At 36.1% G+C, this 27435-nt stretch overlaps 1 protein-coding gene across 2 annotated transcripts in view; it reads left to right on the forward strand.

The window, feature by feature from the left end:
- The window catches only part of ANK2 (ankyrin 2), a 279598-nt gene that overhangs the window by 73565 nt on the left and 178598 nt on the right, over nt 1–27435 (forward strand). The window lies entirely within an intron of this gene.

The raw sequence follows: 27435 nt of genomic DNA on the forward strand, positions 1-27435 counted from the left end.
TGACCTCTGAAAAGCATAAGCATGCATATGTACTCAGTACTTGGTTTGGGCCCCTTTTGCAGCAATTACTACCTCAATGCAGCGTGGCATGGAAGCTATCAGCCTATGGCACTGCTGAGGTGTTATGGAAACCAAGATGCTTCAATAGTGGCCTTCAGCTCTTCTGCATTGTTCAGTCTCAAGTCTCTCATCTTTCTCTTGGCAATGCCCCATAGATTCTCTATGGGGTTCAGGTCAGGCGAGTTTGCTTTCCGATCAAGCACAGTAATCCCACAGTCATTGAACCAGGCTTTGGTGCTTTTGGCAGTGTGGGCAGGTGCCAAGTCCTGCTGGAAAATGAAGTCAGCATCCCCATAAAGCTCGTCTGCGGAAGGAAGCATGAAGTGCTCCAAAATCTCCTGGTAGATGGCTGCATTGACCCTGGACTTAATGAAGCACAGTGGACCAACACCAGCAGATGACATGGCTCCCCAAATCAACACAGACTGTGGAAACTTCACACTGGACTTCAAGCATCTTGCAGTGTGTATCTCTCCATTCTTCCTCCAGATTCTGGGTCCTTGGTTTCCAAATGAGATGCAAAAGTTGCCCTCATCAGAAAAGAGGACTTTAGACCACTGAGCAACAGACCAGTTCTGTTTTTCTTTAGCCCAGGTAAGACGCTTCTGACATTGTTCAGGAGTGGCTTGACAAGAGGAATATGACATTTAAAGCCCATGTCCAGGATCTGTCTGTGTGTGGTGGCTCTTGATGCACTGACTCTCAGTCCACTCCTTGTGAAAGTCCCCAACACTTTTGAATGGCCTTTTCCTGACAATCCTCTCCTGGTTGCGGTCATCCCTGCTGCTTGTGCACCTTTTTCTTCCACAATTTTCCCTTCCACATAACTTTCTATTAATGTGCTTTGATACAGAACTTTGGGAACATCCAACTTCTTTTGCAATTACCTTTTGAGGATTTCCCTGCTTATGGAGGGTGTCAATGATGGTTTTCTGCACAACTGTCAGGTCAGCAGTCTTTCCCATGATTGTGATTCCTACTGAACCAGACTGAGAGACCATTTAAAGGCTCAGGAACCCTTTGCAGGTGTTATGGCTTAATTAGCTGTTTAGAGTGGAACACTTTGAGCCTAGAATATTGAACCTTTTCACAATATTCTAATTTTCTGAGATTGTGGATTTGGGGTTTTCATGAGCTGTAAGCCATAATCATCTCAATTATGACAGATCACGGCTTGAACTATCTTGCTTTGCATGTAATGAGTCTATCTCATATATTAGGTTCACCTTTTAAGTTGCATTACTGAAATAAATGAACTTTTGCATGATATTCTAATTTTTTGAGTTTCACCTGTTATATGTGTTGTAAAAACAAATGCATGCAGATACATAATATTAAATGGGTATATACATAATTGAAGCATCAGCAGCATGAATTTTTACTTCCTGCTTTTCTAATATCTTTTAGAGCTATTTTTACTATGAATGCTTTAAGAATGGCTGTAAGTCTTGCCTTTTAAGTAGAAATGCAATAGAATTTTCTAATATTTTTTCCCCATTTCTCTGAGCTCCTTATATTTTTCTCATGGTTTTTGTTTTTAAATTCAATGGTGCACTGTTTCATGTTTTTCCAGTCATCTGAGGTAAAAGGATTTTACACCAACTCTCATATAACCTACTTACAGTAAATAATTTAGGGTGAAACCCTCTTATTTTAGCTTGTTGGACAAATAGTGAAATTATTGGACTGTAAAGGGAAAAAAGAGAAGAAAACGAGGAAGCTAAGGGTGGGGGAAAGGTGGATTGTAGGAATAATTGGTTTTGAATCAGAAACTTTCTATTTGCTAGTCAAAAATTAGAGCTATAATGCTTTTATATGTCAGGCATAAGCCCAAAGATGAAATCCAATTGAATCTAGTCCTTTATTTATTTACACCTAACGGACACAGTTTTGCTAAACTTAAAGTAAAAATTCTCTATCTTAATAGATACCGTATATTCTTAGAGATTCTAGGGTCCAAACCTGTTCTCCCCTTCCCATCCAGCTTAGGCTTTTCTCTGGAATATACTGCCTGCTCCCTGGGAAAGCTCTTTGCTCCCAAAACTCTTCTCCTGTTTCTCCAGGTGCACATTCCATCAAATTGCAGCTCTCATAATAACTCTAGCTCTAAAATTGTGTTATGGACAATTGAGATATCTGCAGAGGGGAGAATATCTGAAAAGCTAAGAAGGTGGTTCTTGATTGAACTCACATTGGATCATATATATAAAAAAAAGCCTTGCGGTGTTCATAACAGTTATTTTGTTTCATGGTTAATGGACAAGAGTGCTTAAAATGGTGACATGAACATCTGTTGTTTGAAAATGGAACAGAGGAACATGGCCTGACATTGCCTTGATGGTATGTGAGGAATTAGAATAGAGTAACATCTGTTTCTGCCTTCCAAAAGCAGTTGTCTGGCCAGTGGAGATAAACCATTAGAATCTATTAAACGTCTAATATTTTCTTGTGGATTATGAAGGAATATGATTTGGTGAAATTGGAAAAACTGTACCAAATTAACATATTGATTTACAAGTTATGAATTATTAATATAAGTGCATTCTTTTTAAAATCTTTTTCTCTTAAATGTGGTTTTAGAATTATCTTTATAACAGGGAAGTTGTTTAAATAACAGCATTGCAATTTGCCTCCCCCCTCTCTCCCCTTCTCCCTCCCTCTTTATACAAGGTCCATAAAAATTACTATAAATAGTTAACTTCTGATCCCATGGACATTTTCCTTTTAGTAAAATCAAAATTGCAGATTTTTTGGAGTGATAATAAGAAATGGGTACTTAAAACTACATACCTTTAATCAAATACTTATGTGTAGTAAGTAGTGCTACTGCAACAAATAGCAAAAGAATTTTTTTTAAATAAATATTTTTAATTGGAAAAAAATCCAGTGTTTTTCAAATAAATGATCAAAATTGTTTTGGTAAAATATAAAATCTATGGACTGGAAAGAATCCAAAAGCCCCATCTGTGAAAAGAGGACCAGTTTTATAATTACAGTCTACTGAACAGACCTGGGGAATAACAACATACGTTCCCTCTCAGATATTTTCATGTCTCTTGAAAAAACCTCAGGAGACACCTCTAGTTTTTTTATTTATTTATTCACTATATATATGTATTTTCATGTGTATTTCAAAATCTAAAACAAATCCCACACAACTGTTTAAAATATAATAGTTTCACGATATAACATCACTGTTATAAAACCAAAAACATAAGTATAAAACCAAGAAAAATACGTAAAATAAAATAAAGGTAAAGGAATCCCTGTGGATTTTACTCTGCTAGTCTAGGCAAAGGAATACTAATACTACCGTAATATTTAACCTCAAAGGTGCTTAGCTGTAGTTGATAGGAAATAATAAGTGCTGTTCATGACATTCAGTGTTATCTTAAAACTATTCTAATTATTTTTTTAAGAGGAAAGAGTGGCTTTTGTAAAATATTTTTGCCCAAAGACTATTATATTATCATATTACCCAGAAATAAAGAGTGTGATACTTTAATGTAGAAGTCTGATTCTTAGCTTTTATAAATAGATTTATTAATATTTCTTTTCCTTTCTTTCTCTTTTTAGTATGTTTTCATTGTAAGAAATCACTTGATAAATTTATTTAATTGATTAGATTATAATTAATTAGTTAATAAACTTATTTTTAAAGTGTATTGTTTAGCTTATGTACGACTATGTGAAATATGGTAACAATAGAACTTTACCATTTAGCTTAATAATTTATTTCATTGCATAATTTGCATATTTCCTTTAATGTGCTGCTGAATAGAATTTCTATATTATATTTTCACTTAATTTAATACATTTTCCCTTCAGTAGGCAGAATTTTTACTGATAAAAATGATTTTTTAAAAATCTTGTAAGAATTTTTAACAAAAATATGTTTTATATGTTAGGTTTGTGTATGTACATGTGTGTGTGTGTGGATGGGTGTAAAATAATCAAAAATCTGGTTTATTATTTTAGTAGAATAAAGGGAGAAATGCCATCGGCTTTATTCCTCCCTCATCCTGGCATTTCAAATAAGTGCTACCTCCCCAATTCCCAATTCTCATAAATATTACACTAAAGAAATAGGAGGACTCTCATTCCCTAGCACTTTGCACAAAGGTTATAATTTATTTATTTTGCACAGATAGGGTTTCCCCACCCCCCCGCCACCCTCCCAAAAAGGTTTAGAATATAGTTCAGAGGTGCTGCATGCTGGCAAATTGTAAATGGGTTACAGTAAAATAGCCTTATTTACTGGAATGAAAGCTTGAAGGAAGTCTACAAAGCTATGTATAATCAACTCTTTTTCTTTGTGCTTCATGCTGGCCAGACCAAATTGTTTTGTTCTTTTTTAAAAAGCAGACACAGCTGTAGTAGAGCAGTTGGCAATCTTCTTTTGTTAATGGACCCAGTTCTTAGATCATATGGACAGATAGCCTATTTCTGTCTCAGCAGGGATAATCTTGACAATTCCTATGCTTAGCTCCTTCCAAAAGGTTATTTCGAACATAGTACATCTGCACGGTTTCATTTATTTGCCACTAACTAACTAGATTACTTAGGTAGATGCAGTATAAGAAATATGTTAGTGACACATTGGACAGAATAGAATCTATTGTTATCTTAACTGTTATTGCTTGCAAAATGTTGGTGAGTTTAGGTGATATCAGCTGAATAATAGCCGGATATTTCTTATGTTTCATGATATAAATAGTAAAAATTATATAAATTAATAATGAGCTGTCGTAAGATGGTTGTGAGATAAGCAAACCATTTTTGATATTCAAAAGATTATGCTTACTAAGATTATATTACAGTATATTTTGATAAACTGAGGTATTCCCATTTAAAAAATAAGCATAGATTAGTTGCCAATTAGTTGCACATTTCTATTTTTACCACTTTCTTTGATGTTATTAGTGGCTGTGGTTAAAATAATTACATTTATGTTTTTTAAAATAGTAAATATTTGTAGTAGAATATATATCAGTTTAGGTCATTGTTCATAACACAGACTATTCAAACAAATCTTAGAATTATGTACACATGTGATTCAGTGGTGGGATTAAATTTTTTTTACTACCAGTTCTGTGGGTGTGACTTGGTGGGCATGGTCTGGCTTGGTGGGCATGGCATGGCTTGGTGAGTGTGGCAGGAGAAGGATACTGTAAAATTCCCATTCCCTCTCCACTCCTGGGGGAAGGATACTGCAAAATCCCATTCCCTCCCCACCCCACTAACCTGCTTTCCAGCTCCGTTCTCCTGTGCAGCACAACAAAATAACACCCAGCCAATCAGCTGTGACTCCAATCAGCTGCGACTCCAATCAGCTGCGACTTGGGAGGCAGCATATAGATGGGGGTGGAGCCAACCAAAGGTGATATTTACCGGTTCTCCAAATTACTCAAAATTTCCATACCGGTCAGAACCTGTCAGAACTTGTTGAATACCACTTTTGACTGTTAACTAATTCTGAATTCAATACAGTGTCAAATTTTATTTTCAGATCTTTCCTTAATTGTCCCTAAAATGGGTTTCATCTTTTTCACAACTGCCACACATTGAGTGGGCATTGCTTTAACCTGAGATTAGTGGTAGATAGCTCAATTGTACATATCTGAATTTTGGATTTTGTTTTTGTTTTAAATTGAGTTGAATTTGTCATTTGAAAATTCGTCCAGTTTGAAAAGATCCCAGAAGCTCTTTTCTTCAGCATGAAGAATTAATTACATCTACCTTATGATTTACCCCAGGTTAAGATCATTTATGAACAAATTAAAAAGCATTGGTCTCAACACAGATTCTTTATGGACTCTGCTTCTTGAGAGAACTGCCATAAACCAGTTAATAATCCAAAAAAAGATTTTAGCTTTTTATCCTGTACTATTTAATTTACTCATAAGTCTGGGATCGGGAATTATGCCAATGGCTTTTTTTAAAATAAAAATTTACAGTGCTTGGTCACCTCCAATCATATTTCTGTTCATAAACTCAGATAAAAGGCTGGTGAAACCAGGACATACATTTGCAGAATTCATACTGACTTTCTTCCCTTGAAGGCGTTTTCTCTTTTATAATAGTTTTATTAGATTACTAGAAAGATACAAACTAACAGAAACTAATAATTAAAATAGGAATGAGAAAAAAAAATGAATAAAGTGAATAAAGTCCAAAACACAGAAAGGAAAGAAAAGAAAAGAAAAAGAAATGCAAAGAAACGACTTCCAGTTTTCTTTTACAACTGTTAAAAGTATGAATTTAAATTTGCCTCTTAGGTTACAATATAATTTTAATTGTTTTTATTATATATTTTATTATTTTTTCTAATAATCAAGGCAATACATAATTTCATTTTTTCTTGTTCCATGCAGAAAGTCCAGTGGGGTTTCCAGTCAGCATTAAAATTAATTAATGTCTTTTCTCTAATCAAAGCTAGTGAAGCCTTTTCCCCAATGTTCATAGTTTTTTCTTTAGTATTGTTTCTACTAACAGATGTAGATAAAATGGAATGAAATAGAATAGAATAACAGAGTTGGAAGGGACCTTGGAGGTCTTCTAGTCAAACCTCCTGCTCTAGCAGAAACCCTGTTAAACTGACTGTCCTGTAATTTCTGGGCCCCTTTTTGAAAATTGATGTTGCATTGCTAATCTTCTAGTCCTTTGGTATTTGAGAGCTAAATTACTTTTTTTTGGGGGGGGGAGGGGGGTTAGGCAGTTGATATTGTTACATTTGAGTCCTTTTAAGTGTTCTTGGTTGAATGCCACTGGGACCTAGTACTTTCTTATCGTGTAGTCCTTCAAGATGTCCTAGAATAGTTATCTTCCTGTCCTAAGTAAATAAATACAGGCTTACATACAGTGCTACAACTTCAGTAGTAAAGACAGATGCGACTGTCTTGGGCATTCTTTTCATTTTAAAACAGTGGATCTTGACTTCTTTTCTAGAATTAAAACTCCTGCCACCATTTTATCAAACTCATTTTTTAATGTGAGTCATATTGCTCCTTTCATCTGATATCATGAAAGTACCAATCAGACTCAGAATCCTACATTTTGTTCCATAAAATACTTTGGGTGGGGAAGAGAGAATTATTAAAACACATTTCTGATTAATTTCAAAAGTATGGCCTATAATCATGCTGGCCACACGACCACAGAACATATCTTTGGAGCTAGCAGTTCAAACCACCCCTTTATTGTTCCAAATTTCCCCAAATGCTCCCAGGTTTCTGGCAAATCCCAGAGCAAAGTGATAACACACACACACACACACATACACACACACACACACACACACACACACACACACACACACAGAGCCAGCAGCCTCTGACTGCAAGTAGTCTAGCTCAACACTGTGAGCACAACGGCTACAAAGCAAGAAATCCAGCAGGGCAAGTCAATGAGTCCAGAAAGCAAAAGAGCAAGGCAATTAATCCAGGAAGCCATGAAGAAAGCAGGAAACCCAGAAAACTTCATCTGTCAGCAACAGCATTCAAACTCCAAGAATTCAGCATTTGTTCACGACAAATGCCCCTGCCCACAGCATCTCCTTAAGTCTCAGTCCCCAGATGTACCTTGTGAAGAGGGTGGGATGCTCTCCTCCTGAGTCGTTGGGTCAGTCTGCACTGTTCTCGCTTTCTTTCCACTCTCCGTGCTAGAAGATCAGGAGGGGGTGGTCCTTGCTCATTGCCTGAGCTCTGTCTCTCATGTTCACTGCTTAGTCTATCTTGGTCATCCTGCCCCCACTTCCTCCCTGCCTACAATCATCTGTGAACTATCCTCAAATATCACAATTCGATTCTTACTATGTTACAGAGCACCTGATTATGACATCGAACATGTAAACAAGCTAAATACATTACTAACATGGGCTGCATCCTGCCCATACCCTTTTATCCTTCTTGGTGATTTCAATCTACCTCATATTAACTGGACCCTAAATGATTGTACAACTGAAATCATACACACAACCTTCTACAATGCTATTACAAATCTGGGACTGGAACAACTAGTAATCAACAACACTAGACTAAACAACTGCCTCGATCTCATCTTCTGCAACAGTTTGAACCTAATTTACAGAATACAAACTAAAGAACCCTTTTCCAGTAGTGACCACAATATGATCGACTTTGTCTCAACATACATCCACACAAAAATCACCACAATGATGTAATCCCCTATTGCAACTTCAAAAAGGCAACTATGATCTTATAGACAACGATCTCTCATCCCTTGATTGGCAATCTCTATTCACTGGATGCAATACCGTTGAAGACCATTATAACATATTTTTACTTGAAGTCAAAAGAGTCATCAAACTATATGTTCCAACAACAACTCCCAAAACAAAACAAAAAGCAGATTACCCATATCAATAAGGAAACTTCAATCCAAAGAGATCACTCTGGCGGAAAAACAAATCTGGTCACGTTGCCAATTTCAAAAACCGATACAAAAATTTATGCCACCAGATAAAGACTGAATGCACCAATTATCACATTAAACAAGAGGAAAACCTTCTAAGCACCAATTCCACCCGAGCTTTTTACAATTTTGTAAACAACAAACTAAAGACTCAGGTCCATCCCTCCCTTGATAGGACCTGATGGTAAAGAGACTGCAACGACGACACCATTAAAGCCAACATCTTTAACACATTCTTCGGCTCAGTATTTGTAAACAGCAATGGATCATGCCCAGTATTTCCTAGCCGTACCACAGATAACAACAATGATCTAATACATATCGATTTCACAGAAGACAATGTCGAAAAATCACTACGCAATCTAAAACCATCTCTATCTATTGGACCGGATGGAATATGTGCCTACTTCTTAAGAAAGCTATCCACTGCCATAGCCAAACCTCTAAGCATAATCTTTGAAAAATCTTTCAGGACCAGCTCCTTGCCTAACCTATGGTCACAAGCCACAGTCATCCCCATCTTCAAAAAGGAGACCCAAGCCTAGTTGAAAATTACAGGCCAATCTCCTTATGCTGCGTCACCTGTAAAGTCATGGAATCAATTATTAACCAATCCATCATCCTCCACTTAGAGTCAAACAACCTACTCTCCAATAAACAATTTGGTTTCAGAAAAAAACTATCCTGTAATCTGCAACTCTTACACTGCAAAAACATATGGACGACACAACTCGACCAGGGCAAAGCAATTGACGCAATCTACATAGACTTCTGTAAAGCCTTTGATTCAGTGGTACACGACAAACTACTCCTGGGGCTCCGACCCAGGACGGGTATGGAGCTAGGCTGACCTGCAGGGGCAGCTGAAGGTAGGGGATCAGAGAAGGGTTTGGGGATGTTCAGACCCCCTCCCGGCCAGCAGAACCCCTTTTCCCAGGACGGTGCAGCGGCGGTCCGTGATGGCCGCCACAAAAAGCTGGCAGCCGGGTAAGAATGCGAGGAGGAAGTGGAGAAAGTGCTTGGGAGGAGAAAGTCTTTCTTGGTTCCTAGGACTCTAAGACATATTTAACAAAATTCCTGAAAAGTATGACTTTCTGAATGATACCTTCAGAGAAGAGGAAAAAGCGGCAGTTTAATGGTGCTGAAAGGATAGCTTACCCTCTTTTTACGGAATAAAAAGTGAACATTAAGAAACCTATTTTTTTAGGTGAAAACTGGCTCTAAGCGGTGAGTGTGAAAAGAGAGGACTTAAAAAAATATTTGTATGCTAAGACCTTGTTGGAGGAGATGCCTTAAGGATTGAAAGACTAAAATATATTGTAATAAGACTTTAAGAAACAGATTTGGACTTTCCTTTTCTTTAATTGATACTACCCCAGGAGGAGAGAGTGGGAACTCTGTCTTGGTTTGGACTGTCTGAGAACTTTGGGATTGTCTTATTTTTCCTTTGGAATATTCTGGCTGTTGTAAGAGAAAAGAAAAGAAAAGATTTATAATGGCTTCTTCTATCGAGGAACTGAGAAAAGACTATGAGCAAGCAAAACAAAATGGTAAAGCTGGTTTGAAAGAAGCCTTCCTTTTTTTTTAGAAATGGCGCTTATTAATTATCAACAAACATTGCAACAGATGAAGACAGCAGAAGAAGAACAAAGAAAGGAAGCCATCTTTAATAAATCTCAGAACTCGACCAAGAGGGAAGGAAGAGGAAAAAGAAGAGAAATAAAGGACTTAAGATTTAAAAAACATTTAAGAAAGGGAAAAACAAGGTGCAAAATCAATATAAGGATGGTAAACAAAAGGGAAGAGGAATGCGACAGAGAAGGGAAGCCAGTAAGGCAGAGGCTAGAAGAAGGGGGCTAGAAGGGGGCTAGAAAGGTTTGTTGGGGGAAGAAAGAAAGGAAAAGGTGGAGAAAAGTTACAAAGTTTTGAAATTAAATGAGAAAAAGAAATTTTTTTAGGGATAAAGGATAAGTATAATTTCTTCAAAGAGATTTTGCAAGGTACATAAGATGATATTGTAGTATTGTATCAGAAATAGAAAATTTAAATGGCTTGAGAGTTGATAAGAGATTAAAATGTTGGAATGTTAATAATGATTGGTTTGAAAATATAATATGAGGGGAGATTTAGAATATTAAACTTTAATTAAAGAGTTTATTAAGATTATGGTATTGATGTTATTATAAAACTTTCATTATAGTATTTTGTTTTAATATTTAAATCTATTGCTTAACTATGTATTTAATTGTTTTAGATGTATTATTCAGTTAGAATGTACCAAGCAAAATCGGATTGGGTATTTTAAAGATTAATTTGATTAATTTAGTGGGGAGATAGAAAGGCATCATACTCTGATTAGTGATTTCAGGAGAAATTTCTTTTTTTAAAAGGAATGAGACAAAGGTATAATAGAGAATGGACAAAAGATATAAATATAATGACTCAAATTAAGATGATTAATTAAGATAGAATCAAGAAGAGTGAAATATGTGGAGAAGTTAATATAGAAGACTTAGAATGGTAAATAAAATAAGTAATGATATGTAAGATGAGCCTGAATATAATTGAAGTCCATGAAAAGAGAGATACCTGGGTCCAAGTTACTTTCCAAAAGATCTTTTATATGTTTTGTGTGTTGTGTGATTATGTTGTTTTTTTGGGGGAAAATTAATAAAACCTTGTAGAAATATAGAATGAGAATAATGGTAACTAAGTCAGAAAGAAGTAGATGAAATAATAATAATAAAATTGAATAAGAGTGAAGAGAAATAAAGGAAATTGGATAAGAGGTTTTTGTATGTTTATATGGAAATGGTTTAAAATAGAATTATAGTTTACCTGACTTGTTAAATTTATAATGGAAAAAGGTTTAAACATGTAATGGAAAATGATGACTTGTGTGTTTTGAAAATTAATAAAACTTGTTTAAAAAAAAAACTACTCCTAAAAATAAAATCCTATGGTATCTCTGGACAACTGAATAACTGGATAGAAGCATTCCTGTCAAACAGACAACAAATGGTCAAAATCGGAGCGTTCTATCAAATCCAGTACCTGTCAATAGTGGTGTCCCCCAGGGCAGTGTTCTAGGACCAACTCTCTTCATACTCTACATAAAGCGACCTCTGTGATCATATTAAGAGCAATTGCGTTCTCTTCGCTGATGATGTAAAGCTGTTCAATACCACAGACAATACTGCTACCTTACAAAAGATCTTGACTATGTATCTGAATGGTCAAACAAATGGCAACTTCAAATCTCAACAAATAAATGCTCTGTCTTACATATTGGCAAAAAAAATCAGAAAATAAAATACAAGCTGAATAGTCAAGATCTTGTTGATGACCCAAGCTCTGTAAAGGACCTTGGAATACTCACCTCTAATGATCTAAATGCTAGAGCCCACTGCAACTACATAGCCAAAAGGCATTAAGAGTTGTTAACCTAATCCTACGTAGTTTTTCTCTGGTAATATCACACTACTAACCAGAGCATACAAAACATTTGCTAGACCAATACTCGAATACAGTTCATCAGTCTGGAACCCTCATTACGTATCTGATATTAGCACAATTGAGAAAGTCCAGAAATATTTCACAAGAAGAGTTCTCCACTCTTCTACTCGTTGTAGAATACCTTATGCCACCAGACTTGAAATTCTAAAACTAGAAAACCTTGAATTACACCGTCTTCGGTCTGACTTAAGCATGGTATATAAAATCATACATTGCAATGTCCTACCTGTCAATGAATACTTCAGCTTCAACCATAACAACACAAGAGCACACAATAGATACAAACTCAAAGTAAACCACACCAAACTTGATTGCAGGAAATACGACTTCAGCAATAGAGTGGTCAATGTCTGGAATACTCTACCCGACTCTGTAGTTTCTTCCCCAAACCCCAAAAACTTTAACCTTAGACTGTCTACTATTGACCTCATCTCTTTCCTAAGAGGTCTGTGGGGCGTGCATAAGCACACCAACATGCCTACCATCCCTGTCCTATTGTTTCTCTTATTCTTTTATTTTTCTTATATGTACCCATTTCATGTATTCACAACTATGTATACACTTATACTTATTATCTTGTAAACAATTGGCAAATCAAATAAATAAATAAATAAATAAAACCTGTTCCTTCCCACATTCCTCCAAAGCCAACAAAGCTGCCCCCTCAATCTATATTGGCTCCAGTTCCGGCTTGTCTTCCTCTGCATATTCAGGCTTCAGTGGGGGCATGACAGTTGGACACAACTGGAAAGGGGAAACCTTTACCTTTAACCAAGGTAGAAAATTTGGATCCAACAAATGAAGTACATATTTCTCTTATGTCTTAATTTTACAACATATATTTGTAGTTTCATATGCAGTATTTTTAAGCATTTTAATATTTTAAATGGCATTTATATTTATAATAATGAAAGAAGTATGATACGGGTGTAGTTTTATTTCTTAATGTATCAGTTATAATTGTCGGGCTTCACTGATCGTGCCCGACGCATTGCCAGCCACCTAATAGGGAGTGGGAGATGAGTCTCCAAATCTGTGCCTCCTACCCGACTAGCTGTTCCCCTCGCTGAAACAACACGGGACTGTTGGCTGTTCCAGTTACAGCGCGTAACAATGTGGATCCATTGCAAGTTCCTGCCAAACTATCTTTAATTGCAGGGCGTAAGGATTGAATTGCATTCCAGCAATGAGAGGGGGAACTCATCTTATTGTGGTTTCCTTTTCTTTGGCTTATGAGTCAGCACTTCAGGGTTAGGTGTGTTCTGGGCATCGGATATAGTTGCGATTAGGATTGCAGGGCGGCGGCGCATGGGGTTAATTAGTTAGGCGGATGCTAGTTTGGGAATGGGAAGGGGATGGGGCATAAAAGGCGCTGAGAAGTGTTCACTCTCAGCGCTGGCTTTGCTCAGGATTGCCGTTGTTTGCCCACTGGAAGAAAACAATCTACAATAAACTACTTTTCCCCAAACCTGTGAGTAAATGTGTTTGTTGACTGAGTTTCCGGATTTCTGAAATAGGGCTTACAATAATATTACCTTGAATAATATCACAAGTAAATTAAAATCTATTAATTTGTTGCATTCTTTGTTTTGAATAAGACTATCCTATCCATATATTTACCAATACATTATTTGAATCTGAACTTTTATTTTTAAAATGATTAACCCATGGGGCCTGTTGATTTAAGGAACCACTTATCTCTGTTAGTGTTTGCTTCACCAGTAAGAGATGCAGAGGTGGTATTCAGCAGGTTCTGACCAGTTCTGGAGAACCAGTAGCGGAAATTTTGAGTAGTTCGGAGAACTGGCAAATACCACCTCTGACTGGAGATTTTACAGTATCCTTACCCTGCCACAGCCACCAAGCCACGCCCACAGAATCAGTAGTAAAAATTTTTTGAATCCCACCACTGAAGAGATGGTAGAGGGTGCACTTCAGATCCTCTCAACTAAACAAGTCACCTATTGCAGCCTTTTATTCTCAAAGATTTTGCTTCATTTTCATTGAGAAAGTGCAGTTCTTAACAGTAAATTACCTTCCATTCACTTTTGTTTGAAGTCTTTAGTATTCTAGTTACCAGGAGCTATTTCCATTGCGTACTTAGTATTGTCCCAAGAGAAATAAAAGAAACAACTAAAAACTCACTTTCCCCCCTCTTTGGCTTAAGTTTCAGATAGTTCAACCACTGTAGATCAAATCTAAGAGTTAACAATACAGTTTAAAGAAATAATACATGACAAGAAATGCTAGAAGAAACAAAGACAACACTAAGTATTTTAACTAGTAGTTGATTGATTTTAACTAATTGATACTAATAGTATTTTAACTCATTAATACTAATAGTATCAATAATAATTCTACGTATCTTAAATATAAAAAAACAAATACTTTTAAGTAATTGGATGGAATTGGATGAAAAAAATCAATACTGAATAATCACCATTAGAAAAAAAAGTAAATAAATAATATAAGGAAAATAATATTTGCACTATCAGTTTTTGATAAAATCTGTTAATAAGGGAACAAAATGCATCCACAAAACTAACTGGCAAGAAATGAGATTGTTGGTTTTTTTTTTTAAAAAAAATACTTGTTAGATATGAAAACTAAACAAAATATGTTGCTGTAGCATAACAGAATATCTTATCCATTTGTGTGGAGTCCTGCATTTTAGTATATTCTTTTCTAGAGTACTAGTTATAATAATATGTATTGGTATATATTATAATTTTTTTAAAAAAAATGAGACTTTAAATTTGATAACATAAGAATCAGTATGTTGTGGTTGTTTTTGTGCTGGAAGCACCAAAGTGCTTCTGATTTGAAAGGATTACGTGGTGAATCACTGTCACCTGGGAAATGCCCAGGTGGGGGCTCCCTTCATGCCCCATTTAATGAGCCCACTGAAGTGATACCTTTTTATCTACTCTTGTTTGCATGCCTTCAAACTGGTAGATCGGCAGGAGCTGGACCAAATGATGGGAGCTCACCCCACCACACAGCAGGGACTCAAATGTGGGCTTGCAGATTGTCAGTCCTTACAATGTGAGCCATTGCACTCCCCCAAATCAGTCTTATAGTGAGACATTTTTCTACATTGTTATAAAGGATGTTACATAGAAGATGAAATGTTATATTATTGATCAATAATTAGTCAATGAAGGATCAAGAATACTTAACTGGAATGAAAGTAAGCATTCAAATATTGTTCTTTTTTTTTTTTTTTTACTGTAGAGATATTCAGAGACTGTTGAATACAGATCTATTGATAAAAGGAAACAATTGATTCACTAAATGAATGTCTTAAAACTATAGTTATATATGCTAGCTGTAGTATACATATGATGAAAGTTCCTGGGAATCTTACCAACTGTATCTAAATCATGACCAAACCCTGTACTGCCACAACAGTTAAAAATGAGAAAATAGATGAGAAATTTTGAAATGATGCAATGCCATAATTGAAAAATGTATTTGACTACAACGCATGGTATTTATAGCTTCAATCTTAGGTCAAGATATTTATTTTGGTTCTTTGAAAGTAAAATTTTTATCACAAGAACATTTATTTGCAAACTAGCTAGCCTCCCAATGAGCTAAATATATTTCCTACTTGTAGTAAGAAACAACAGAAAGTCTTAAAAATTTTTAAACAGAAACCCATTCATTATTTTTAAGGTTTTGCAGTAATTTTTGTTATTGAAGCTTATGCATTTTCTGCTGAAATCACACGCTATGTGGATTCCCCTGTCTTATAAGACGTTGAATCTCTGCTGATTGCTTCTTTGTTGTACTGCATCTACAGTATCCGTCAGTCTTAATAACCTTCCAGTAACATTTGAAGGTAGATCTCTGTGCCCTAATGGACTCTCTAGGGAGGCTACTGTGCATATTTTAAATTGGAGAAGCTTTGTGGCTTGTCATAAGTAGCAAGACAAACTATTCAGGCGAAAATAATTGTTGGGTCACATAGAATAGAAAAGCCTTACATCGGTCTTGCTCACATAATTTTGATGTGCTAATTGGTTAATTTTTGTCATGCTTGAAAAATTCACAGCTAGTAACATTTATTTTTGCATTTGTCTATGAAGAGTGCATTCTTCTTGAAGAAAAGGGTACTATGTTTGTTAACTGATAAAAAGGAAAAGACAGTATAACTCTACTCAGAGTAATCACAGTCCTATTCACACTTCCTCCTAGCAAAACTAATTTTTCATCACCTATTTATGAGGGAGATTTTATGGGTAGGCAATAAATGCTAAAACTCTTGACTGAAAAATATGATCCAAATGGCAAAGAGTTTACAATAATTATGAGAAGAAAAGAACAAGTGACTCTGCAAAAGCAAATAACAGAGATACTTTGTATTGCATCAGATAATGTTCTATTATGTTGCCTTACAAATCTGTTTTATTTATTTCTTTTCCATATGTATAATTGATCTAATCTGAACAATTTAAGGCAGTGGACAAGTTAATCTATCTAAAAAGAATAGTAGAAAGAGCCAGACCACAAACAACACAATACTGCTATTATTAATACCACTAACATCTGCCTATTCCAGGTTCTTGGGAAAGACTTGATGGGTGGATAAAAATGCCAGAACCAGTCTAAACATCTGACTGACTGAGCAGCCAACCATAATACATATTCTATAATCATTGATGGGACCAAAGGGCCATTTTAACATCTCCTCTCAATATTCCAAATGCATTGAGAATGCAAATGCAGAATAGGTGCATTACTTCGAATGTGAGTTAGTAAGGACTACTGTATATATAAGCCCAAAAGTTTAATAGAAAGAAAAACATACTAAAGCCTTTTAGGGAAAAAGTATATAATTAGCTGGTATTTTTAGTCTTAGAAAAATCTCAGACTCAGCATATTCCACCAGCATTCTCAAAGTTGGCAACTTTCCTAGAATTTTTTTAAATAAAGCAATGTAATAATAAAAGACATGCAGCCTTCCCCATAAACTATGTATAGGCAGCACAGTCTATGAGGAAGGAACCCAAGGTGGTACCAACTACATAGTCAGTTGTTAATTTCCACGATCACTTTTTACACCATATTTTTTAACTGAAAGGATGGGACATGGGTTGATTTGAATAGCAAAAGCCTGATACCAGATACTGAATCTCTTCTAGATAACATGCTTCTACGTAAAATGTCTTCTTTCCCAGGTTTTCTTGTCATATTTGCCAATGGATTCCAGTTTAGTGAATGTGCTTTGGAGAACTCTTTTTAAGCTCCTTTGTAAGTGTCTTTGGTCTGTTATAGAATGTCTAGGAGCTTGAAAACATCCTTCACTGATTTTTTTTTGAAAATTTTATTGATTTTTAAAAACTAACATAAACAAACAAAACATAGAAACATAGAAACATAAAACATCTTTTTTGAAAGCAGCGTAATCCCGGGTTACATCTCTTCGTACAAACACAAATTCAAGTTCATGCTCATTTTTATATTCCATTCCATATCTTATTACTATTCTATATTTTCTATATAGCTTCTCCCCTCTTTTAACTTTCTTAATTTTATTTCATTTATTTCATCTCAATTCAAATAATCGTACTTATAGTCTTTGTCTGTGCTGTTTCAACTGTCTACTATCTTTTCTCATTAAACAAAATTTCTCCTGTAATCACTGATTGGAGTATGACGCCTTTATATCTTTGCCCTAAAATTATAACACTTAATATAATACATAACTTCCGTTCGGATTCTGCTTGGTACATTCTAAAACTACACACTGTATTTTGAAAAGAGAAAAAATTATAAATATATAATATAGTTAAAACAACAATCCATACCAATTCAATTCTATCATTAATATTAATATTCATTTAAATCTTAACATTTTACACATTACTTTTCAAATAGTATCATACTTCTATGGGAACACTTATAAACTTTCCATAGTTAATTCCCCCCACTTCACTTATATTTTATAAAACACTGAGTAATTAAAAAGTTCCCATTCCTTCCTAATTCAATTCTCTCATTTATTTTATTTCATTTATTTTGTTCACAAAAGTTTCACTAAATTACACTGACTATTTTATCCCACTTTTTTAATGTTGTTTCCAATTTTCTAACATTATTTCTATTACCAATATAACAATAAAATCTTATGTACCTTTACAGAATCCCTTTTTCAGTTAAATTTTCACCCATTATCTCTGAATAAGTCCTGTTTCTTTACATCTTGTTCCAAACCTTTATAGCTTCTCTTCCCTTCCTTCTTCCCTTTCTTCTTCTCTCTCCCCTTTTTATCCCCTGTCTCTCCACCTCCATTTCCCTATTCTGTATTCCCCTTTTCTGTTGCTTTCCAACATTATATCCACTTTTCACATTATTTTTCCCTTTTTTGGCTGTTTTTTTAAGTCTTAACTTCTCCATTCTCTTTCCCCGCTTTCCCTTTTCTTCCCCAGATAGAGTTACTTGTTCATTAAAGATGGCTTCTTCTTTGTCCCAATCTTCTTGTTGTGCAGTCTTTTCTTGTTGTTTCTTGTAGACGCTGATCACCATTTCTAAGAATTGAAAAATGGAGCCAAAGGAGCCCTTCCCTTCTTGTGTCTCTTCTTTATATTTTTTAAATTCCATTTTCAGTTCATCCAGAAGTGATGCCATTGTAGAATTTTTTAAACAACCACCCAATTGTTTTTAGTCATTCAAATATAATTTCCAGAAATCCCAAAGTCACCAAGCAATCCAAATACACACAAGCTGTTTCTTTTTATACTTTCTTCTTTTTTCACTTTCTCTTCCTGGGGTTACTATTAAGTTACAAAGTTCCAGTTAAAATGTATCTTTTAGAAGTCTTATTAAGATTTAACTTTAGATTCTTTTGAATTCCAGGCAGTCTCCTCCAAATCCTGCCCTTATTCTTTTCCTCTCCCTTCCCACTTATAGCAAAAAAAAAAAGGATTTTTAATGTCCAGAAATCTTTATTGTCCCTTTGGCATTTAATTATATTTTCAGCTTAATTATCTATTGGTGCCAAAGCGGATTTTTCCAATTTCTTATTCAGCTCTCTTCGTTGTCAATGTGAGGAAGGAGAGTGAAGAAAAAAAAAACTTTCCCTTTTCACTTTCTTTCGCTGCTTCCGACTCTTCTTTGGGAGCGATGTTATCTTTTATAAAATTTAAATTCCAGGGTACCTTAGTTGTTGCTTTTTATCCCGGTCAGCCAAAACTTTCACTTCTTATCTTCCTCCTGCACTTTCTTTTCCAGTTGAGTGCTTCTTTGAGGCGGCCATTTCTGACCACCACTCCTACCACCTTCACTGATTTTTGAATAATATCATTTTAGTGTCTGATTGTTCTCGACTAATATGCTTGTAAATATATTGATCTGCCTATGTAAATAACAGAAGAATATATTTCACAGTTGATGGTATAATTTATATTAGAAAATGACCAGGTATTTACTTGCACTATTGATCTAGCTATGCCTGCTCATCATCCATGGGGCCTAGGATGAGTCATAGCCATGAATATTGGATTTTATGTTTGATGCTAATCATGCTTCCACAGAATACCATGACATGTATCTTAATGTTTTGAAGGCAAACTTTGTAAATATTCCATTGTTTATCATCATCAGCTTATCTCTCTGTAGTCCTCAACTTACAAATTTCAATTGGAGTTGAAATGTCCATCGTAAATCCTTGTAGTCATAAATCAAGTGAAGATGAATTTGATTTTATCACAATTTTTATCTTTAAACAAATCACAAGGTTGTTAAACAAATCCAGCTTCCCTAATGGGCATTCTTTGTGTGATCACATGACTTCAGGACACTGCAACCAGTCGTAAATGCAAGCCAGTTGCCAAGCACATGAATTGTGATCATGTGACTGTAGGAGGTGGTGCAGTGATCGTAAGGGCAAGCCAGATCCTAAGTCACTTTTTCCAAGGCCATTGTTTGACTCATTGTTAAGTGAATGGTGGTAAGTCGAGAACTGTAACTTTACATCTACATATTTAGAGTTGCACATCTGATGAAAGAAAGTGTGATCCCTGAAATTCTCCTCCTCCCTGCCCCTTTTTTCATTAGAGTTGCTTTCTGTGTGATTGTCTTTTTTCTGCAACAAATACCATGCACCTTAGTGTTGTATTTAAAAAGTATTTGGAAATGCTGGATTTGGGTCTTACCATTGAGTATCTCAAAGCATTGAAGTGAATGACTATGCTATGCCATCTCAATTTGTTTTTGTGTCCGAATCTAAACTGATGAGGATGGAACTTGTCAAGTTAGATGTCTCTAGTATTGTCTTCAGAAATTTCTACACGAGAGAGGCTGGAATATAGTGAAAGAGGAAGACATCTGTTCCTGGGGTTACCCATTGTTGACTGGTAAAGGCATTGTTTTCCCCAGTCTATGAGAGCCACAGTATGCATGTGGGCATTTTGGAATGAGATCAAGGAGTGAAACTGAGTTCAACAAAAGGGCCCTATAGGTGGCACAACCCTTGACTTAATAGCCACCACATGCCTAGTGAAGATACATTTGTGAATGTTACATGCATGTGTGTGCACAAATAAAATGTGCATTTTACTCTGCTCCTCATAGCATTTTCCCCTTATATACCTTGGTGCCAGATATCCTGCCCGTTAGGGTAGGAGCAGCTAGCAACCCATGTGATCAGAATCCTAAATAACTTTTAACAGAAAGACCTTTGCTTTTCTTCATCTCAAATGAACCTTTATTAGAAGTCTCCATAACACCATGTAATCATGGATGAATGCAGATAAAGCACTTCAAGGAACTCTTAAGTTCACAGCCATTTGACCAGTGTAGCAAATGCTTGTTTTCTCAGTGCCCTTGCCCTGCTGTGATTCCATCAAAGTCAAAAGAATAAAAGGCTTTTTTCCCCACTTCCCCACAAAAGAGGCTTTTGTTGGTGAAGAGAGCATTCAGAATGTTCTAACAGTGTCTGAGAACATGCCATTCTTTCCAATCCCATTATTGTCTTTTCTAAACCAGTGTTGAATTTTATTTTTTACTCACTGTTGAAGCTTGAGATCTTCCCAGATTTTAAAAACACTTTTTAAATTTTTAAATATATTGCTAAGAAAAGAAGAGGCCCTTGTCTAGCCAATAATGTTAAGCTGTTCTAGAGTAAGGTGATATTTCTTGATGGATCCGGAAAGAAGAATCATGTACGTGTTGTTATTCTTTATTTACCCTGGCAGTAGCTGATGACAGAATCTTCATATTTTAGGAAGGTTCACTGAAAGAACTTTGTGTAAGCCTTGCAGAAAAGTGGATCCTGGGCTTCTTTTTGAAGTAGGACAGAATTGAACCATTGTGCCAAGCTTTTCTTTCCTAATGGTTTAAGGATGAAGTTTTCTCATCTTACTTGAAAACTGACTCAATGTTTCTAAGACACTCCTAAGTAAACATTATTTACAACTTGTTATCGCTAGATTTGTAATATGAACATTAATCGGCTCAGGAAGAGATGCTTAGAAGCAGGGGTGGGATTCTCCCGGTTCGGACCAGTTCGGGCGAACCCCTAGTTGCAGTGATCAGCTGGCTCTGGTTCGATCCAACGATCATGTGGGTCCATCCCCCCCCCCCCGCCCCTGTGCTGTACTCACCTATATCTGCTTAGCTGATTTGCGTAGCAGAGCGGATTGCCACGCTTTAGCTATGTTACTTCCCTGAAGTAACATTGAAGGTAAGTAATTGCGATAGCGGTGCAGGCAATTAGCGAACTGGTTGTTACACCAGGGGAATTGCACCCCTGCTTAGAAGTGACCCCTTGGGAGATAAAAGATGGAAATAACAAGTCTTTTCATTGGAAGTCCTATTTTTATGGATCTTACTGCATTCTGGAATCCATAGGTTCCCACACATTTCCACTTTTCATAAGGAAATGAAGACCTGACCTTTTAACAGACATTTAGAGCTAAAGATCTTATGCCGTAGTTATTTTTGACCCTTACATATATTTTAATCATGTTTTGCCATTTATGTTGATATTTTATGTTAGCCGCCCAAAATCATAGAAATTTGGCAGGGTATAAATTTTAGAAAAGAAGCAAACAGAAAGGTCAGCAAGTGTGAAAACAAATAGTTTTTCAGATGTTAGAATGCCTCTGCTTCCCGTTTCTCCTTGGTACAATAGTTGCTTCCAAGTAATACTTTTTCAGGGAAAACAGTTATTTCTACAAGGCTGTCCTTTCATCTCTTTCTTCACTTCAGGTCATTGGAATAGATATTGGTTGTATTCACATAACACAGTTCACTAAGCCAGCTATTCCCTTGGAGAACATATTTATGATCATGTAATGGCAGTGTCAGTGTGTGCTCCCTTCAAGATCTAAGAAAGAAATACTCAGATTCCATGGATTAGAGCAAAGTTATCCTTTTACTGGAAATCAAAGTGGAAGCTACAGATTGAATTCCGAATCTGAGGAATTGGCGTGCAGATCACATATACAAAAGAATGGAATTGTTTCCACCCCCCAAAGTCCAAATGACTCTTCCAATTAAAAGTTCTGAATATGATCATGTGGGCATCTTCAGGTGGTATGAGGCCTCTGTCCGTTGACCTTCACATATTTTGATAAAACTTCGCAGCTGCGCAAAGGGGATAGAAACTAGCCAAGAAATGGAAAGTTAAAGACAAGAATTCATATACCCCCTCCCCTTTCTACCAACAGCAAAGGAATGCAAAACACCTCCAGCTCTCTTCCCCTCCAAGTTCCCCCTCCCCCCCGTTGCTAATGACAGCCGAAAGAAATAGCATAGCATAGCAGCAGAGAAGATGCAGTAGATAGGATGCAGAAGATATAAAATGTAGAAGATATCTTGAGGCTGACAGGCAGCACACAATATAGATGTTCAAATATGAAGTGGCATCTTTGAAAGCCTCCTAACCACACATGGCTGTTACTTTTTCTTTTTCCCAGAGATTCATCTCCAACATTCAAATATTTGCTATGCCCCAATCAGAATCATTTGCCTCTTATTGTTTCATGTATTTGTGATGGAAATCAAATAGGGGTAAAATTAGAATGCTTGTAGGTCATGTTGTCTGGGATTGTTCTAGGGATTTTTTGGACATGTGGATGAAAACGTTACCCCACCATTAACTCTTGATATGGATCAGTTGTTTTAGAGTCAAACACCCACTAATGCCATTTTCAGCTATAACTAATTACTTCCAATGCCCTCTGTGTACTTATTGGTTTTTGCTGTCCCCTACATGTTATTCTCTCCTCTTGTTGTACCAATTAGGTGTGTTTTCAAAGGCAGCTTCTGATGATGGAGAGAGAGGCCCAAGGTTAGGGGTCTCACACGGAATGATGGACAGTTATTAGAGCTGGAGATCTTTGTAATTCCCAAGAGTTCAGGAGAGACTTTTAAGGTGCTTTTAAGAAAAGAATAAAATGTAAATGTGAGCAGTATAATTTAGTGTTTTGTCCTAATTTTGGAAATTGTTCCAATAAACCTTAGTGAGATTTGGTCGAAGGGTGGACTTTAAAAACCTGACTTGGGTTTGTAGTCCCTTGTGCTGATATGAATAAAAAAATGATATCTTCTGCTCTTATCTATCTATATTTCTTAAAGGTGGAACTTTAGCAGACAATTCTGTACTTGGCATGACATATGACTCCTTTAGAATTGATACTGAGGATATCTGCCGTTTTTGGCCAGCACTCTGCTGGAGGCCAGGGAGATCGAAAACAGGTGACAAAGGGGGGTCACGGGGCCTCCGCGTAGCCTGTTTTTGGCTGGCAGAGTGCTGTTGGAGTGCTGCATGAGCCCCCCTGCCAGCCCATTTTGGCTGGCAGAGGCACAGTTCTTTGATATTTCATTTTTTAAAATATACGTATAGGAGTTCCTTTATTTATGATCAGTCACTTAGCAACTGTTTGAAGGTCCAATAGATCTACTGGAAATACTTATGATCTGGATTTAAAGTTCTGAAGGTCACTGCCCGCCCCTGGTCACATGATTGCACTATGGGCGCTTGGCAACTAAGCCAGATTTTCAGCTGTTAGCAGCATCTCACATGACCCTTTTTTGTGACAGCTTTACATTTACTTCTGGTAAACCCCTATCCATAGAAAACCATTAGTTCGTTTAACAACTGTGGACTTGCTTAACAACTGCCACCAAAAAGTTTTTAAAATTGGGCTTGTTATGTGACTGACTTGCTTTATGACCTTCATAAGTTATGATCATGATGGGCAGGCTCCATTGTGGTTGTAACTCAAGGACTAATTGTATCTTGTATTTATGTAAAGTATCTAATGAAATTATACACACACATACAGAGATTGTGTGTGTGTGTGTGTGTATGTATGCCCATATTTGTAGAAAGAAATCTAATTTGTGTTTTACCATTTTAAACTTTATACTTCATGATAATGAAAGATTGTGTAGCATTTCCTGGTCTTTTTTTATTACCGATTTCACTAAGTGTTATGGAACAAAACATGATGTAATGATGAATTTTATATAATACTGATAAAAAAAAAAGCTGGAAAATGTTCAGAAATGTTTTCCAGTCTAGTACAAGGACAGTGGTGCTATTATCGAACACTATAGGAACACTATCTCTTCTGCTGCTGACATATAGATAAAATGGTCTCCCTTCTGTATTTGCTATTTTCCATTAAGCCATCTTTGTTTTCAATAGTCAATATTGAAAAGTCTTATGGGACTACTTACTTCTACAGAATGAGAGATAAATTCTGCAAAGTATTTTATTTCATTAAAGGCTAGCTTGCCTTAGTTAAAAAATCTTCTCTTTCAGGCAAAGTGGAAGAAAGAATAAAAGATTCAGTTGATTTTTCCTTCCGATCAGTAGAGAAAACTTAAGTTGCCTTTTCAGTTTATCTTGCCATGACTGTGGGCCACCAACAGTTTTCTTGCAAATGAGAAGGGGTGTCTTCATTACTTCCCCTGCCCCTCCTGCAAATGCAGATTCCAATATGTTTCATATTCAAATGTACATTTTGGGGCTTGTAGGGTTCAAGGATTGCAGTCTAGTTTTCCTGATATACCTTAATATTTTCTAGGTAAACTGTTGCCTGCATTGGCGATTATATGAAATAGCAGGATATATTATAAATAATAATACTTATTATTTATAATTTAGTGTATGACATACAATGTCATGGAAATCTACACATGCTAGACACACAATAATGATAGCCCAGAGTGCTGCTTCATTCTGTTCAGTACTTATGTGCCTATCTTTGCTGTACCATGGGGGTGCATTAGCTTTACACTAGCTATCTAGTGGTGCTTAGGTTGCGAGTCTCACCTCACCTCATCCACAACGCCTTTCATCTAGCCAGATTCAATGCCAGTTTCTGCTATCTGTGCACACAAATGCAGCTTGATTTTTCCTACTGAAGTGATACCCATTTATCTACTCACAACATTGCATGCTTTCCAATTGCTGGGTGGACAGGGGCTAGGAATCAAGCAACAGGAGCTCACTCCTTTTTACAGAACCAATATTCTATCTTGCAATTCCAGCGTCATTAGCCCTCTGTGCCACCATGCCCCGTAGGATATTACTATAATAACAACAACAACAACAACCTGGACTGGAAAATGCATAAACGTTTGAATACGTACCACGCTTTACATCCACAAAGTGACATTGACAGGTTATGCCTGCCAAGAAGAATAGGGGGCAGAGGGCTATTGCAAATCCATCAAGCTGTAGAAGAAAAATGAAGCTTGAATGATTATGTAAACCAAAGTACAGAAAAATTGCTGCAGGCTGTGAAAATGGAGAACATATAAAAACAACAGAAACAAAGGGAGAATATAAGGAAAAATGGACATGGCTTAAGAGAGGAACCATCAAGAAAGAAACGGAAGGTTTAATACTTGCTGCTCAAGAACAAGCACTACAATCTAAGGCCATGAAAGCGAAGATACAAAAATCCACTGACAATCCAAATTGCCAACTTTGCGACGATAAAGTCGAAACTGTTTCACACTTAATATGTGAGTGCAACAAAATCACGCAAACTGACTACAAAGTTAGACATGATCGAGTTGCTAAATTAACTTAAATTTATTTAAATTTACTTAAATTAAATTTAACCTTAGACTTTCTACTATTGACCTCACCCCTTTCCTAAGAAGTCTGTAGGGGGTGTGCATAAGCGCACCACCGTGCCTACTGTCCCTGTCCTATTGTTTCTTTTATTTTTCTTATATGTATCCATGTATTCATAACTATGTTTTTACTTATACCTATTATCTTGTAAGCAATTGACAAACCAAATAAAATAAATAATAAATAATCCACTTGTCATTATGTAAAAAATATGCCCTACCTGTATCTGAAAAGTCATGGGAACATAAAGTGGAAAAAGTTGTTGAAAATGAGACAATGACAATCCTGTGGGACTTTCAAATACGGACTGATTGCCATTTGGAACACAACACACCAGATATTACAGTTGTCGAGGGCCAAAGCGTACAATTTATTGATATCACTGTACCAGGAGATGCCAAAGTTGAAGAAAAAGAACTGGAAAAAAAATCACAAAATATCACAACCTGGCCATCGAAACTACATGGTTATGGATGAAACTTGTAACAGTGATACCCATTGTCATTGGGGCACTTGGTACTGTGTCCAAGAATTTTACAAAACACATAAAGAAATTGCAGCTTCTTGCAAAAACACCAGCAGAACTGAGCAACTCGGAACATCATATATTTTAAGAAGATACTTGGACACTGGCAGCAGCCCGTATCAACCATTAGCACCAGTCACTGGTATTTGTGATACATTTTTAAATGTTCAGTTGACTGAGTTTCATATTTTAATAATAATAATAATAATAATAATAATAACAACAACAACAACAACAACAACAACAACAACAACAACAATAACAATAATATACAAAGACCTACAAATAGAAATAGAATGACTATGGCAAAGGCAAGCAAGGATAGTACCAATAGTAATAGGCGCCTTGGGTGTAGTCCCAAAACAACTGGAGCACCACTTGAATACCATCGGCATTGACAAATTTGCCATCAGTCAATTGCAGAAGGTTTCTTTACTTGGAACAGCTTCTATCCTGCGGTGATATCTATAGCACCATCAAACATCCAGATTTACCTATCTCAGGTCCTTGGTAAGGACTCGATAGGTAGACAAAAATGCCAAACCCAATCTGAAAATCTAGCTGACTGTGTGATTAACAACAGCAATAATAATAATAATAATAATAATAATAATAATAATAATAATAATAATAATAATAATAATAATAATAATAGAGCCTGTACAGTCCAATCCAGATAAAGGGAAGAATGGGGAAAATGTACTTGCAAGATTGTGTTCCTATAACAGTATAATAAATGTATTAGAATTCATACTTTTGGTTTTCCAATCTGATCTAATTTGAAGGACTGACACGT

This window comes from Notechis scutatus, chromosome 4 (assembly GCF_049901735.1).
Source record: "Notechis scutatus isolate UNSWTSFEM ecotype Mainland chromosome 4, rNotScu1.2, whole genome shotgun sequence".
Taxonomy (NCBI): domain Eukaryota; kingdom Metazoa; phylum Chordata; class Lepidosauria; order Squamata; family Elapidae; genus Notechis; species Notechis scutatus.